The following is an 18,195-nucleotide window of genomic DNA, read 5'->3' as shown; positions in this document are numbered from 1 at the left end:
AGCAGAAGGCCACCCCTCATAGGCCTGTAATGAGGTCGTTAGATCAAAGAAATGGAGGAGGGCTTCAGGGCTTGTCAGAGCTTTTCTCCATTTGTCTGGGAGGATTCCAACCGCCACCCTGGACAAAGTGGCCCTTGGGTTAAAATCCATGTAAGAAATACTGACCACCAAGTAGAGAAACATTCAATTCTACAATAAACAAATCTCATCCATTATGAAATTATTGCAGTTCTTATTGGTTTACGGGGTCACACTGGAGCTGAATCATCAAAAGTGGAGTCCTGTGTCATAAAAAAAAGCTGTTTTAATCTTAATCTTACCTGGAGGACATTGGTATAGAATACACACTACAGAGCTGACGATTGACTGCATATGCAATGTTAATTTGCTGCAGGTATGGTCTGAATTAAAAATTGGTTGTGTTCCCATGGCGCACCAATGCCAGTTATTGCCATTATGTAATTTCATTTGAAAACATATCTTTAACATAAAAGGTTGTCTTGTAACTTTATTCTATTGCATTCATTAACTAGGGAAAACTACTCTTTGGAAAACTGTCTTGGGGGTTAGCACCCCAGATCAACCATTGATTTATGGTGTGGCAGACCTATAATTGCAAATGCAATGCACTCGGGCCTGTGATGGACTGGTGTTTTTAGGGGTGCATGGGCTGTGGTTTGTCTGTGCGCTGTCACAGAACGCTTGAAGCGAAACGTCTTCTTTTACTTTGGAGCTTGTACTTGGTGTACCTAAAGCTGATGCTGGTATGCACAGTCTTCATAAACTTCATTCAACCTATGCTTAACAAAAAATTCAGTAGGTAGACAGTAGGTACATTTTTCCCTTATTCTTTCAATAAAGGTAAAGTGATAATGTTAAAAATATGAACAGCTATATGGTCCAAGTAGAATTTAAAACCAGAAAAAAATCGAACTCAATATACTTTGTCCACAGCTGCCCATAGAGTAAAGGTTTAAAGTTAAGGTTTTTACCTCATTTTTTCCCAAATGCATCGGCTGCTATGGTACCCATAGTGTTTTTTTTTTTCAGGAAAAAATAAACAACAATAACAGATCCCCTGGCTTTAAACGTGCACTGCGGCTAGACTGGCTCTTCAGATAAGCAGGAGCAGAAAACAACAAAATGGGAGGGAAAAAAATGGAGGCAGGCATGCTTCATTATCTCCTATCCCCAGAAATGAGGCTACCACTAAAAGTGAGCAGTGTCTTAATAAGGGGCCAAGCACCAGACCTGTGTGGGCATTTTTTAAAAATTATTTGTCTGCTTGGGAAGATTGGCAATACAACTCAAACATGCAGCTAGTCAGGTCTGTAGAAGGCTTCAAGCCCAGTGTGGCATTAATTGCACTTATGGTGAAGCAGTAATGTTCTATCTGCAATGTTTAAATCATCATAACACATATGCCATTTGCAACAGAACTGCAAAACTTGCTGCCACTTTTCAATCTCTCAGTCTCTGAAAGGATGTTTTAGTGAGTGTACATATGACTCCTGTACTTGCACAACTGATTCTCCACCACAGTTCAACCTCTCCTTATAAACTGCTGGAATTAGCTGCATACAGTTTGGTGAACAGACCAGCATTACTCTCCACCACTGATTTTGCTAAATAGTATTTTGTTAAATCCTTTTAAAAAGTATCCCATAAAAACACAGCTGCTGTGAGCTGATCATTTTACAGAATTTTCCACAAAACACACAAAAAAGAAAATGCTGAATGTTTCTTTGTGCAAAACACTTAAATATCAACCTCTCATTGAGTGTACTGGTGATTTGGACAGGGTTTTTATATTTACCATGTAATTCTGAATAAAAAATGACTTATGAAAAAATATGGCCACCATAAATCAATGAACTTGTAGAGACTTCTATACATATCATCAAGACTAGTATTAAGAAGTTAAAAACTATTAATGTGTGTGGTTTAGTGGTGAGGAGCAGAGCTCGTAATCCATAACAATGTAATGTAATGTAACCCATAAGGTTGTAGATTTGATTCCCTGCTGGAGTACTGCTGTTGTACCCTTGGGCAAGGTACTTAACCAATAACTGCATCAGTAAATATCCTGCTGTATAAATGCATAACATGTAAGAATTATAACCTGGATTAGAGCATCTGTTATGTGGACACATGTAAAAAATATGATAAATCAGTGGCATCTTACAACTGTTCCCATGGGTTATCAGCAACCTTTGATTTACACTCAGCACTTTACCACTTGCCCTTGATGCTACACAGATCTCTTTCTCTTATTTCCACCCACCTATAACCACACAGCATGCCACTGTGATGCATCTGACTGGATGATCAATAAACACCTCGAGCTCAATCCCACCAACACTGAACTTGTGTGCATGCCAGCTCAGTCATCAGCACGGCATGACCTTTCCTTCCCTCTCAACAACATAACTGTGTCAGCATTACAGAGCGCCAAGAACCCAGGGTGGTGCTGGATACTAACCTGCCCTTCACAGGCAATGTAGCAGCAGTGGCATGGGGCTGCAAAATCCTGCTCTGCAAAATCTAAAAATCTTTCTTACTATCAACTCAGCACATGTCTTAGGTCAAGCCATGGGACTCTCGGGCCTAGACTACTGCAGCTCTCTGCTGGCTGGCCCCCAGGAAGTGCCATCAGACCTCTCCAGTTCATTCAGTATAATGCTGATGGACTGATCTACAACTAACCACAACACTGTCATGCTGCACCCCTCCTCATCTCTCTACGCTGACTACCTGTAATATCTTGGTTAAAATTCAAAACTCTGGTTCTAGTGTACCATAGCAGTAACCATTACACCCCCATACTTACCCCCACACAATATCTATTATTACACCTTACACTTCTGTGATACCACTCAGCTCCACTACGTCTTGTCCCCTAGTAGTCCCTTCCTGGAAGGGTCGCTCATTCACCCCAAAGGGTGTCATGAGCTCCCCACAACTGTCAGAACAGTGGGATCACTGTCATTTTCTGGGGCAGACTCAAAATCCACCTATTCTACATCTGGACTCTGACCCCCAAACACAGTGGTAAAAACTGGTAGCTGTAAAACATATGGCAAATTAAGCACAGAAGATAAAACACTAGAGGAACTTCAAGCTTTTGCAGTGGAATAAGCTCAGTGGTAACTGCTCAAAGGTTGAGTGCCCTATGACTTACATTATTGTCGTTTAGCCGATGCTTTTATCCAGAGCGACTTATGTAGGTTACAATTTTATATCGTTGCTGTCAGGCGGAAACCTTGTATCTCCATATTTGGTCGTTTTTTTTTTTTTTTCATAAATCAATGCTATTGGCCACCCTTTACGTCTGTCTGTGGGTTTTACAAATATTTAACCAATGAAAAGTATTAAAAAGATCTTGTGACTAAATCTCATAACTCCACTGGATCCTCAAACTGTAGGCAAAACCTCATAGCTCCACCCCACCTCCATCTTGAATGAAGTGCCACACACAGCAGAGCTGAGGGTATACAGTGACGAGGCGATTTCGTCTGACTTTGTCTGAGGCAAATAGCTCAATAAAATGTTTTCAAATTGGCCCTAGGTTGCAAACTCTGTTAAAACTATGCAGTGTACCTGTTTATCAAATTAAGCTCTGATGTTAACATTGTGATTATAGATGGAAGTGTTTGCTGACGAGACTGGCGTAGCTAGCTAGCAATGTGACAAGAAATGATCAGGTTATTCATAGCCTTTCTCTCGCTAGCTAGATCTATCCCTACTTCATCGAAAGTAATACTTTCGATTATGTAGAGGTTACTAAAAATCTAAAAATTACTAAAAAGTCAATTAAAACTGTCCATTATTGAAACGTTGATAATAAATGAAGTATAGCAGCTAGCTACACTGTAGAAGAATACACAGCAGTAGTAGGCAGTTGTTTGGAGACAGTCTCTGGTTGTTTGCAATGCAACAGCTGCAATGAAAGGCTAAATAAAGAACTGGTTGTTTGAATAAGTACAGCGTTTTCTGTACTGAAGAAACAGTAAGTCTATTAAGGCTAATGTTTTATGTATTTGAGGCCTTAGACATGTGGGAGCAGAGAAGACAAAATGCAGGCAAACCATAGTAGGTTGGAGTGCAGTTTAGTCTAGCATTTGCCATCTAGTCATAGCCAATACTGTCTTCAATAGACTGTTCATAGCACTTAATGTTTTATAAAAAGAGATTTTGGCCAAATGTATTCAACGACAGGAAAAACTGAGTGCACACATAGCTACATTTAACTTTGTAACCTGTAAGTTGATGATAACATAATGCGATGCACTTACTGCCTCAGATGCAGCTGTTCTAATCAATGAAGGATAAAACAGGTACCTCGACATTCGCTGGTCAAAGACCATCATAACTCCATTTAGGCTTGATTTTGGTAAAATATTAATAATATAATGACACACGCAAGTATCCGACCATATATAAACACACAACACCAACTTTGATGACACGATGTTCAATTATTTTAAAAACACAGGTTTTTTTTTCATTTCCTGAAAAGTAACGGTTTTGGACAAGGTTTCTGCCCGATAGCGACAATATGTTAATAATTTATATAGCTGGATACTTATTGAGGCAATTCTGGTTTAAGTACCTTGCCCATGCATTCAGCAGCAGTGCTCCAAGGGGGAATCGAACCAGCAACCTTTCGGTTACAAGTCTTGCTCTATATAAGTATTCCCCCCTACTGCAGGCTAAAGCACTTACTCCCCTTGTGGCAATGTTTACCACAACAACAGTGCAGCATCTTTCAAGAACACTACAACTGATTCAGAATCTGTGCAGACACTTGCCTAACCCTTTTGAAAACACATTTATAAATTGCTCTGGATAAGAGCGTCTTCCAAATGCATAAATGTAAATATTGCATGAATGGTGAGATATCTGTTTAAGACACTGCACTTGCAATTGTAGGAGAGCCAGTTCCCATGCCTTTATGTTTCAATGCTTCGGGTAACGGGCCCAGGTAATCTGAGGAAGTGGCCTATTTGCAGCCCCAGTAAGAAATGCATTAAAGTCAATTGAAGAGAAGCATAGCGCAAATAAATGGAGGGAATGAAAAGATGGTGAATAATTGCAGCCACATAAAAGGTACACCCGACCTCGGCAGCAGGCCCAGAGGTGCACTGCACAAAGAGCAGGTCAATGCGACAGAACATTTGAGCAGAGTGTTAGCGGGACAACCACGCACAATTGTAGCTCTTTCTAATGCCAAACAGGTTATGTTTAAGAACACTTCCTAGCCACCTCTAAACAGGACTGAAACAATCTCTCCCAGAAAAAAGTAACGAAGGCAGCAACATTACCTACCACCACATTACACGTAGCACTACTACTGAGTCTGTAAACTCTGTATCAATCAAATACTACTGAATGTGACACACAAAAATGCTAGTGGTAAAACGCTGTACTTCAACAACATATATCAAACGGCAAAGGACCTTTGCTGCCATCTGTGACAAAGAACTACACTTGCCACAAGGATAAGGTCAGGACTGCTATGGGAACACAGCTATTACATTCCCCCTCTTCACCGCTGCTCTTGTGTTTATACAGACACGATGAACGCACAGACAGAGCAACAGTGTACAATGCTCTAGGGCCCCAGTGTGAGAACTGACTTAACAAATTTCAAGTTAAACTCTTATACTGAATAAAATGTTTCTGGTGGGCATGTTACGAAGAGCTTTGTTTTTCAGAGGCACTTCAAGCATCTGAGACAAAAGCACCCTGCGACAAAGGAGGGGGGAAAGCTAATGACTGTTAATTTAGATTCCCATCACATCGGCGTACATGGCATTGTGGGAAATGATTTAGCCTGGTTATAGCCAAGTTGTCTGTTTACTGAGGTGTTGTTTTCTTTTATTGCTGGTTGATTCTGATCCTGCAAGTCGCTTCAAAACATACTTAACAAGGATGTTGTTTGTCTTATCAGGATTTCAGCTCCAAAATCTTGACATGATCAGATCTGGTAATTAATCCAAACATTTAAGAGGCAACACTCAATTGTACATATAGCATGTACATGCTCTTGTTTGTTTGTGATGCCTTCACTTATGGACACTGTTCAACTGATGGATGTATAAAGAGTCATTCAGAGACAATAACAGTGAATACATAATGAATTCACTGCTCAACAGACCTTTTTTCTGCAGCTTTCAGTCAGAAATTTATCACTTTAATTGACCCTTCCCTGAATTTGGAACTAATCTGCACCATGAAACAGGCTCTGAATGAGAGCCACTTCCCTCTGTAAAATCGAGAGCCCGGGACATTGGGCCCAAATGTGCCCATTTACCCCTGACTAAATCAGCAAATGGAATGAAATGTCAGCAAAAGGGCACAAACAGAACTAATGGAGTTTACTTGCTCAGCCATTAGAGGGAGAGGCATAGCCAAAAACACATGCACACTGGCACGCAGATGGGAGAGGGGAGTCTGAGAGGGCCGACGGTGGCCAGGAGCTTTTACAAGCGCCGAGCAGCATGTTTAACTGAAAGGACCAGAGGTTCACACTTCCGATCTCACCCCAGTCCAGATGGCTCACACCGTCCTGGGAGACCCCTGGGGGGGTCATTCAAGGAGAAAGAAAAGAAATTACTCCTGAATTATACAACTGGGACAAGAGACACACACCTTCATTTCCGCCAATTCTACATGCACACGTGGAAGGCAGAGAGGCACGAGAGGAGATTCGAACCAAAACATGTGTGTTTGGATATGGGTGGAAATCATACTGCTGCCTCTCCCTATTGATTTCCTCTCACTTTTACCGCATTGATCCTAGAGCCGTCTGGTGGACAACGTCCGGCTCACAATAGCAAGCTGATGACTGCCACAATGGGCCTGGTAAGAGGACCGTGTTGTCCAACTATTCACCAACAGAAGCACTTTTTTTTTGGAAAAAAAAAATTCCCTTTTGGACTCAGCTCATATTTTTTTGTTTTTAAGTTTCTATGAAAAACATTCAATTCTGTTATTAAAAAAAACAGAATGTGAACTTGCAGGTAGTTCAGTATGCCAACTGAGCCTCTGCCAGCTTGAAATAAAATGTTATCTTTTGTCTGATTGTCATGAGGAGGTGGAAACTTTTCAAAAGCCATAGGATATGTTTGGCTTGAATGGAAAAAGAGAAGAAATTCAAATATTAAGAGGGAGTGCCAGTGTTCAGCTGACAGCTTCAGTGGAAGATTTGGACACCCTTTGGTCCCTGCTAATGACAGCTTCTTAGAGTGTAGAATAATTAATCTGAACCCCAGAGGTAAGCCAGCACGGTTTTGGTGCCGCTGGACTCAAAGGCTAATGTAGATTACATACACCCAGAGCATGGAGAGCTATGACAGTATCCAGAGACTTAGAAAGAGGTCCAATCAATTTCTACTTTTCTTCTTGTAAATCATGCAATCAAGTATGACTTATGACTTATGCAGAAACTGACAGGTTTGGGCCTCTGTGGCTACATCTGAAAACCATGGCTTTTTCATTGATGCAAAACTTACCTCTGTTAACATCTGCATGAGGTGGATGTAGGGAATCCAAGGACTACACTTTGGTAAATAGCTAACATTTGTCATAAGAAATGCTGGTGAGTTGGTGACTCTTCATGACCAAAAAAAGATTAAGTAGCACCAAACTCAGTGGCAACTGCCTGATGGGGCAGTGGTGGCATTTGTAACTCTGTTTAAAAACCTTAGTACAGACATGATTGCTGTTAATGTCTGAAAGGAACACATTATGTAACTACACTATGTCAGCTGCAAAAAGATAAGGTATCCTACTGCATGCTCTGTCCACTGCTAAAGATCAGCTGGGGCCTGAGAGATCTCCAAATCATTCAGTATCACTGTATGATTGATCAAAGACTAAAGCTGTTCACATTCATCATTAGATATAGGGCAGGAACAAGCACACATTAGCATCAAAATACATAACAGCAAAATGTTTATATTTTTCTTCTAATTTAATTTCTTTTTCAGTTTCTCAAAACACTTTAATGAACCCTTTAACTTGTGGACTTTCCCTGCATTGCAGAGGTACTTTGCTGGTGTGTGGAGAACATCCTTCCCATAAGAGTGGAAGTGCCCTCTATTTTAGAAAAAAGGGTCAAAATACATAAATTACATGATATACATACATAAAATACATACAAAAGAGAAAATAATAGGCTATGTGACCAGGTGACCAATGACCTGTCTGCTCAATGCAGACAGGATGTGCTACTAAATATCTGGTGTTAATAAATATCTGGTTCGGCGTCACTGAAGGATTACTCATCCTCACAAACATATATTACCACAACCCCCTCATCATCTACCCCCTCAAGCAGTACATCGTTTTTATTCTAATGTTGCTGTGTCTGTTGGGCCCATTTAGAGTACTGATGGATGACCTTACAGATGACATTTTGCGGAGGCTATGATTAAAGCGTGGTTATATCCCTGGCCCGACAGGATTTACAGTGCACCTCCTTCCAATTACGTTCTGACAGGTGTTCAGCTGACATTCATTCACATCTAATAGACTTGTTCGCTTTCCCTCTCACTCTCTCTTGCACTAGCTCTCTCTCCTCTCTCTTTTACAAAGGTGAGATGAGTGATTCCTCCTGGCATCAACATAAAATATAGCAGCAAGCAGACAAAGAAACACTTCTCGGCGAGACGTCTCCTCTGCAGGTCTTGGACGCGCCTGACACATAGTGTGATAGCCTGACAGTGTGAATCTGAGATATGAGAAATGTGTATCTGCTCCTTCCAAAGGAGCTCCATTTTGTGTATCCAGCCTCTCGTATGTGTGGAGCCACGCTCTCAACAGAAACTCCCATCCGAGTGCAGCATGTGCTTCACCTTGAAGTTTCATGACACCAGGCGGTACTTTCAAAGTCAAAAATGCAGACTGACCTCAAGTAACCTTTGGGGGTGGGGCTCATGGAGTTCGACCATTTCTGGGAGACCAGCAGAGGCGTGAGACTCCTTAACACTAGTGAGGCAGGCTGCGATTCAGAAGGCTGCCTTGAGCACTGCGGCAAATCAATGAACGACAATCAGACTCCTTCTCATCTGTCAATTTCTCCTCTCCTCTTCATTTGACCTTGTTGTAGCCTCTGGTTACTGGAGTACGATACTCTTACACCTTGTGCTCTTCTGCAGATACCACCTGCTTGCACAAGCAGAACTTGCAGCTGCCAGATCGAGTTGCAGGAGGTCCATTGCAGACACGAAATAGACATTATAGTTGTGGTTAGCTTCACTAGCTTCACACAGTACCAATACAGGCTGGCACCATCACTGGGAGGTGCTGTTTCTCTGCCCCAGTGAGATTCAGGTCGCTGTAATTTAGCATTAGTACACACAAAATGTGTTGTCTAACGAGAAGGGGAAGCAATCTCCATGGAACACAAGAGGCTCTCCTGCTAGCACGCTCACATTCCCTGCATTAACCTGTGGAGGTCATGATGTCTGTGCCTCAGGTAGACAACTTGGCCCCCTCCCACCCCCTAACCATCACAATATTGTTTCTCCTCCACCTTAAATAATTTAGCGCATTGGCTGGAAATTAGATGAATGTTTAATGAAATCAATCTAACCCGACGGTTGAGAGTGGAGAGCAAGCTCCCTGGGCAGGGAGACGATGGGCACGTGAAAAATCACAGCGCAAACAAACAGAAGGTCATTCACATCATTACCACTGCGCAACTTTAACCGTCTACATCAAACAAGCAGACAGACATCTTTTGGCACTCTCTGCACTGCACAAACAAGCAGAAACAAATCAGCTTTAAGCAGAGTTAACGATGCATAATTATAGCAGAAAAATCAGCACATACATCATCATCAAAAGAACCCAAATATTTGATTTTCACACAAATCACAGATGGCAACAGCTTGATTTATGGTAAATTTGTGTTTCTAATTTGTAATGTTCTGGGGAAACAAAAATTCAATCATAGAGGATTGTGTCAACAAAACAGTAGAAATGTATTTATATCTTCTACACGTTATGTAACAGCTCATTAACATACAAATAACTGTCTACATTGATTTACTGGTGTTTCAAGACAGAACATCAAATACTATTTTTGTGAAAGAATTCTTTTATTTTTCCTTTTTCCATTTTCTCCCCAGTTTGGAACAGCCAATTCCCCAAATTCTGGAATGCCCAATTAGTCATCATCGTTGTTTGGTCCCATTGCACAACCCCCACTGTCAATCCACGAGAGCGTGGACAAGCATGTGCCCTCCTCCGAGACACGTGATGCCAACTGCTGCTTCTTTTCACACTGCGATCCACAAGCTAAGCTAGCACAGAGATGAGTCAGAGGAAGATATTTCATATGCAGCTTTGGCACGTGGACCACAGGTGCCCAATCGACCAGCAGGGGTCGCTGTTGCTAATGGGACCAAAGCCCCTGCTGACGTACCCACCCCTATCCCTGGCAGAACGAAGCCAATGTGTTCCGCCTGTGAGCTCCCAGTCACTGTTGGCTAGTGACGCGGTTGGGTTCGAACCTGGGCCGTAGCATTCAGTTTACACTCAGAACGAGTGCTTTTACCGACTGAGCCACTCGTGAGCCCGAAAGAATTCATTTCTATTACTCTAGGATGGACAGGAAAAATGTGTTGAGTAAGTATGGGGCCTGATTAAGCCAATACTTAATGAATGAAAAGGAATGAATCACCTTCCTTAATTACCTTTTTAAGTCTTTTTTACTTCTTTTTTAAATCACACACGTCAGTTTCGCCCAGCGGTTCGAGACTTCAAAAAAGGGTGCTTTGTGAGCGAGGCAGAAACTCAGTGGAGAAATTAGAAGTGAAATGCTGAAAACTCAGAGTACTCATGATTCATGCTGCTTTTCGTTCAGCTCCAAGACTGTCATTACTTAGTGCCAAGTACAAAGTGAATGCGGTTATTTCTGGTCCTCTTGCCCTTAATCACTTCATAATAAATAAGGTTGTGAAATGAAGGACTAAAATGGTTTGAAGGCCAGGGGATTGGCTCTGACGCAGGACTACAGAAAGTGGGCTACGTTAGATATAAATACAGCTTGATCCACTCCAGGATGTGTCACACCCACAGCCCCACTGCAGAGAAACAGGACACATTTTCTAACGGGCTATGATGGCATTTCTTACACCTCAGTAACAAGGCCCTGGGTGCGAATGCCTCCTGAATAGTGACACATTTGGGAGGCAACAGCTCCACATCTTAAAAACCAAACATGCTACTTTCTTTCCCAGTAAACACCTTTATAAGGGCAAAAGTACACTGCGTACAAAAGTCATTCTTTTTGCATTTGGCATCCATGCATACAAGGAGTGATTAAACTTAATGTTCCTTCTTCCAAGTGTGCAACAGAATGTGAGAAGCTGTCGACCCAGTGTGCAAATTAAAGACCCTTAATTCAAATTAAGAACTACATTGTACCGCTGCCTCTCTCTGTGATTCGCTGTATTGGTGCAACTCATCTTGCGGGCCCTGCACCCCCAGAGCCGATCCGAAAGCCGCAGATCCCGCCGCACATGCATGGCATTACAGCTCATAAATCACACGTGCTGAGGCGGCGCTTCCTGTTGGGCAGGAGCTGTGGATTAATGAGTGAGGCGCAGGCCGCAGACTGTGGGTGGGTGATAGCGTCACGCTCTGTCCCCTCTGACGGACACTTTAATAGAGGAGCGCCTGAAAAGCTGTGCTTCATATCGATATTAGCATCAATGTTTTAACATTTACAGGCACAGGTCAAAAAATGTCAAAAGAAAGACTGCGCACCTGCGCCAGGGAATAATAACGCTGAGGACAATTCATTACGAATCTTTTTGGAACATGCTTGCTTTTATGTTTCAATTGTCAGATAACCTAGGCGGGCTTGTGTCGGTGAAAAATTCAGCTAGGCGTGGTCCTTCAGATGAAACACAGCAGAATCCCCTTTGAAGAACACCGACTGTATTCTTCAAATGCCAACGCGACCCATCTGGCTTGCATGGTTTTGGCATATACAATTGAACCTTGTGGCATGTAACTGTGGGTAATACTCTACTGATGCTTTCACTAAACAGTGGAATTTGTTGAGCTGATGGGTTCTAATAGATCCTGGTAACTGTGTTAACATATTGCAAACAGCTGGGCAGTAACTTTAAATGCACAAGACTGAGATGAGTGAGATTCAAGCAATTTAAGAGTTAGGCAATTTCCATTATGCCCCCATTGAAGTGTGTTTATCATCAATTAATGTCTGCTTCAGGTGAATCATTACACCTAATTACCTCTCATACCTAATGACAAACAGGTCTTGTGACTGAGAGATGACCTCTACAACCAAACAGACCCTTTCGTTCTCACTGGTCAGGATAAAGGTGTCCCCATTCACAGCATTAAAGGAGTGAGGCACTGACAAGATACACACAGTAAACAGCACTTGTCAAATGAATCTCTTTAAAAAAAGGTGCAAACAGCATAAACGAAACAGTGCATGTCTGAACGCACTGTCTGACCTCTCATGTCACACACTGTATTAATTGAGAATTAGCTGATCTCAGAACATCCCGTCTATGATATTTAAGCATGCGTGGCTGATGGAGCCTAGCCCCGGGGGATAGCTCAGACCGATTCATTAGCTTTTACTGCTTACTCTCAAATTCTGTCCTCCTGTCGTTTGACTGATTCACTGCTGTAATGGCTGGTGCACGACACTGGACTCCAGATTTTGGGGTATCAGGGTACAGAGTCAGCACCTCCCTCGACAATAACGACATCTGCTCTGGTCCGCTGTTCCAGAAAAACGCTGTCCAGCAGGAAAATGGGCCAGAATACTGATGAAACCTCACAGAGTACGCCTTCCACCACCTTAACTACTGAGAAATGCACAGAGGATCCCTAAGGAACAACGAATCACACAAGACCCTGGTTTTTTGTTCTTGTGGATGTGACTCTGTTCTACGGTACCAGAGGAAGAGATGCAGCAAGATTTGGAAATGGCTGAAGGTGACTACAGTCTGCCTTTAGACAATCATCTGCATTCAATTCAGCTTATGTTTCTGAGAAGACGATAATGACAGTGAGTTCATCAAAAGCTGACATTCTGAAAAATCAAACTGTATCTGACTTAAAGAGCCCACAATTTACAAGTTAAAGAGCCTCCATTTGATTTGTTTGTGGAAGTTTGTGGAAGAAGAATGTGAGTGTGAATGCTGATGATTCATGAAGAATGTAAATGCTGACCTCTTGAAGCTGTACGTAGCCTGTTGCTGACCTGAGAACTATTTTCTGTAACTGAATGTACTGCTGATATTAGCAAGGTGCTTCCTGGCTGGGAAGCTAGCTAACTGTGCATTCTAGCATTATCTAGGTCTCTCTGCCCGGTAGCAATAGACTCCTGAGAACCAAAACCAGTTTTGAGCAGTTCTACAGAGCCCAAACAGGAAGATAAGAAAGACATCACATTGTGTATGTGTGTGTCATAAATCACGAATGCTCCTGAAGGAAAGCCTGTGTAAGAGAATGTATCTAACAATATATCAGAGAGACTGCATCACCTGTCCAGCGTGCATGTGGTGACTCTCCCCGTGGGCATGAGAATAAAGCTTTGCTCCTCTCAATCAGAATAACTGCTCTGCTTGAATTATTTCTTCAACAGGAGTTCAAATTTAAATTTCCTATGATATATATTTTTCCTTGGAAAATGCAATCCTTACAGTAATTCACTGATAATAATAATAGTAACAATAATAACAGTACATGTTTTGCATCTTTTTAATACCCAGACTATGCTGTAAAGTACACAGAGATTAATCAAACAACCCAAAACACCTCTTTAAATATAGAATAATATACAAATTAGGGCTAAAACAAATTAAAAACAGAAGACTGACCACTTAAAAGCATCAAAATAACTAAGAATTTTAAAAAATTCAACTCATTAAACATTAATGGTTAAACTCTGTCTGTCCCCCAACAGGGGGATTCTGGCAAAGCCAGGACACAAACCCGCAACTTTGCCAGGCTTTTTATGCTTTAATTAAAATGTTCAGACAAGCACATGTTTCAGCCCAATGAGGACTCCTCAAGGTCCATCTCACTCAGGATAAAGTCACCAAATATCCTATTTGAAGAAATGCCAGAAAATTCACGTTTTTTAATATGGCCTTCACAATCAATCACTTCACAGGTTATCAGTTTTCACTGTACCTGAGCACAGACAAGACAAGCTGCTCTAGCATGAGAAATTTCTAGGATATCTTATACGGTATGATTCTTAGATAGCTTATACTGCTATAACAACAACAACAGTAGAAAGTTACCTTTATATCAAGACCAGGCAGAGCTCAGATGGCACAACTGCTGTTTAGATTGATCTGACCATGTCCGATCAAATAAAACCAGAGAGAAATTGCTCTACCATCTAATCAACACTCTCAGCAAGTAACACATCAAACACCAGCCATTACTGCTCCTCTGTGCAGAATGAGAGCATGGCTATTATAAAGAGCTGAAGACTCAGAAAAACACAACACCTCTGCCAGGAGCTGTAAGGGGTGAGAGGGGTGGACCATCCAGAATCTGTCCCCAGGGCAGCAGCACCCAGCATGCGTCTCACCTCCAATGCGCTAATTTTTCCTGGTAATAAGGTACTGAAATGATGTTTCCAGAAGGTCAAGTCAATTTTTCTGCTTCATTTACTTTCATTTTAAAGATCATTACTGAAAAAGAGAATGGCATTTGCCAGAAACAGACTCATCTGCTTGCGACTTTGCAGATATCCGATGAAGACGTCAGAGATTTTGGCATAAATTTCATGTGGTTGTCTTTTAATGATAGTCTGTGTTTGACAGTCATCTCCCCAACAAACACGACTCTAGAGAATTGTGCACACAAAGAAAATGACATGATTAATTCATTCTCATTTTCGTCCTATATCACTAAACCCAACGAGAGCGGAGCTGATTGCATTTTTGCAGCACATCAAGTCTAATAGCTAAATTAACAAGCATCAGTAGCAGACATATATAATTAGCAATCTCTCCCTGCAGTCACTGTGCTCAGTTACACTCTATCTGCAAAGCTGACAGAAGATATTCCAGGAATGACAGAATGACACAAACACTAAACTTTTTTCAAGGTAAGTTTAGCAGGGGCTCCCGAGTAGCTCAGTCAACAAGGGCTCATCTAAAGTGCAGGCTGAGCCCTAAGGCCAAAGCTCCAGTCACAGTTGTACCATCAGCCAACAACGACCAGGAGCCCGCAGTGGCAGAACAAACTAGCTTTGATCTACTGGGGATATGGGTGGACCAGTTTGCCAGGCCTGCTGCCTATGAGCAGCTGGGATGACAGTGGAATATTGCCTATTCCCCAATTAGTGCCCACTTCACAGCTGAAGTGCAACTGAACTAGAGGATTGCATTTCTCTTGTCTCAGCACACCTGCACAACTGCAGCTGTTACTGTGGTGAGACAATCCTAATTCACACGAATGACAATTCCAAACAGGGCCACATGATGAGGAAAACATTATAAAAGATTAGTTTAGCAGGAGTTTTTTGGAGGGGGCATCTGGTTCCATGTAGTTCCCATGGTACGGTGCTTACAGATAAGTTATTTCTTCTCGGTAAAACTGTCTGTAGTCTTTAGTCACTTTCCTCTATGGTAGGAATCAATCCTGATACTTCAAAATAAAAGTACATGTTTATGTACAGGTCAGACACATTTGCTCTTCACACTGAATTTTTTTCATTTAGTACAGTAAATCCATTCTGAATTGGGCAAGTGGTCTTTTGTCTACAATGTGGTAGTAACCCAGATCTCAGTATACCTGTTCACTAATGATTAGGAGACAAAAGTAAACTGCACTGCACAGAGATCATTGTAATGACCCAACATTTTATACAACAGCAAAGATGGGCAAAAGTACTTACTAATGAGCGTGGGTTGACCATAAATCAACAATCATCACAACAGAAGCATTAAGCTGACACTTTATTTACAGTTGCATGTACTAATGATGCTATTGTACAAACGTAACTAAAGCTTCTATGCCACAGCTGCTGAATTAGATGGCCCAGACCACACCATACTAGGCCTTCTTTGAAGCATACCACATGTAAAGTACTGTATGTATTCTACCATACAATAGATCACCTGACAAGATATCTCCATCCTTTTCATTTATTCTACATGCATGCCATGAGAAGCCCTCACAAATGTTCAATGGAAATGTTTACTCACATGACACCATTCTATTTATGTTATCATTCAATTTGTCTTGGAAGTAAATTACGTGCTTTCATAGCAGCTAATAAATCTTGTTGTCTTTACATCAGAAAAAAAACACAGCGACTGTCAGAAGGCAGTGCTGTCGAGAGCATTAAAGTCCTGCTGAGATTTGGGGGTTGAACTCAATGTAAAAGACTCATTACACTCGGTGCTGTAGTAAGAGACACTATTTCATCTCAAGTTAAAACCTTTGAGCAGTGCTGCAAAATGGACATAGTGCTGCAGGAGGAGCTGTTAAACTGAGGTCCTGACTTCCTCTTAAAAAAATACTCTATCATTCCATTCTTCACAATCCCAATGTCCTCAGTTCAAGCCTGCATTATCCCAGACTTTCTGATGTGTGGCGAATGTTGCAGCTTATAGTGGCTACCACTGGTCAAACAGGTCGGGACTACATGTCTGTGGTAGCTGGAGTCCCTCTCTATGCATAATACTATTGAGGACTGGCAATAAGCTCTATAGGAGTGTAATTCTTCTGCTGTTAAAAGGCATGAATGGGCTCTCTAACAGGGTCATTCAGTCACAGCCCGATAGACATGCTGATAGAGGAATGCCTGTTGCAGCATTTGGCAATATTGTTTTTCACACGACCATCTGAAAACCCAACAACACAATCGCAGTGAAACAGCAGCTCCGGACAGTTATTTTTACCTCCCTTTCTGGAATAGAATCACAATCCAGAAATAGATATTTGGCATGATGATAGAACAGAGAATAGCCATCATGTGTCAGAGATAAACAAAGAAACCAAAAACATGACTCATTTATGCAAATTCAAAGCACCAATAAGCATCTGAAATTGGATCCAGAAAATGTACCAAGTGACAGGAGAAAATAACTTCAACTGGGATAATATTGGGTTATATAAACAGGGCCCAAGTTATAAATATGATAATTTGAAAGTAGGCTTTATTTTTAAAATAGTCACCAGAGCCTGTGTCTTAGTGAGCTGTGATAGTGTCTGAATATGATCCGAGGGGCGGCTTAAGGAGGAGGCGGATTGCAGGCTCTCAGAAAAGGCCAGGCAGCTAATGCATGGCCCACAGAGTGAATCATGAGTGCTAGGCAACACTTGCCCCCCCCCGTGTAACGAGACCAAGATCTCCGCACCGCAGCCCTGGCTCCTTCATTGGTGCAAACAGCCACCTGTGAAATTCCATCAGGTTGCTGCAGGAATTTAATTTTCTGTTTAACAGGCTTACGCGGCCTGCATCGGCAATACATCATTAAGCACCACGGGCCTGAGCGAACCATCCCCGCTGCGTGACTGCCATCAGCCTGACGGACAGGGCCTCTCGCTGTCCAGGCAAGGTGACAGGGGTGTCCCTGAGAGCTCCCACCAGATGATGAATAAAACGTTCCGTCCCAGAGCCTGTGGGTCATTACCAGGCCCAATGGAGCATGTAGGCCTGATATTAAACCATCCACCACAGCCACTAGGGCCAAACCATAGCATGCTCATGAGCGTGTGCGCACACACACACACACACACACACACACACACACACACACACACACACACACACACACACTCACATGCACATACACACATGAACACTCACTGGAAGACACAACCCACCGTGACTCTCCTGCTCCCAAGAGTCAATCAAAGCTGTCAGCATTGTGCCCTTGCCAGTGTTGTTTATCAGTGTTTCCCACACATAGACTTTACTTGGGCGAGCCGCCCAGGTATATTAACGGCCACCAAAGTATATTTGGCGACCCATTTTAGCATTTTTTATTTCTATTTTTTTATCCGTTCGAGAGAACAACGCCATCCGCGATCAATTAACTAGTCGACAATCTCCCCTCGCTCTACCCCTCCTGTACCTGTTCATTCTGCTATCGTGAGAAGGGTCTACTGACAATTGCACATGATCTGCAGAGAAACACAGAAAGAGAGAAACGATCTCTGGTA

The 18,195-nt window shown here is 42.1% G+C and overlaps 1 protein-coding gene across 1 annotated transcript in view; it reads right to left on the bottom strand.

Moving 5' to 3' along the window:
* ttll11 (tubulin tyrosine ligase-like family, member 11) overlaps positions 1–18,195 on the bottom strand; it is a 48,458-nt gene that overhangs the window by 9,110 nt on the left and 21,153 nt on the right. The window lies entirely within an intron of this gene.

The sequence above is a fragment of the Megalops cyprinoides genome, chromosome 5 (genome assembly GCF_013368585.1).
Source record: "Megalops cyprinoides isolate fMegCyp1 chromosome 5, fMegCyp1.pri, whole genome shotgun sequence".
Lineage (NCBI taxonomy): Eukaryota > Metazoa > Chordata > Actinopteri > Elopiformes > Megalopidae > Megalops > Megalops cyprinoides.
This window is presented reverse-complemented; position numbering and strand designations above follow the sequence as displayed.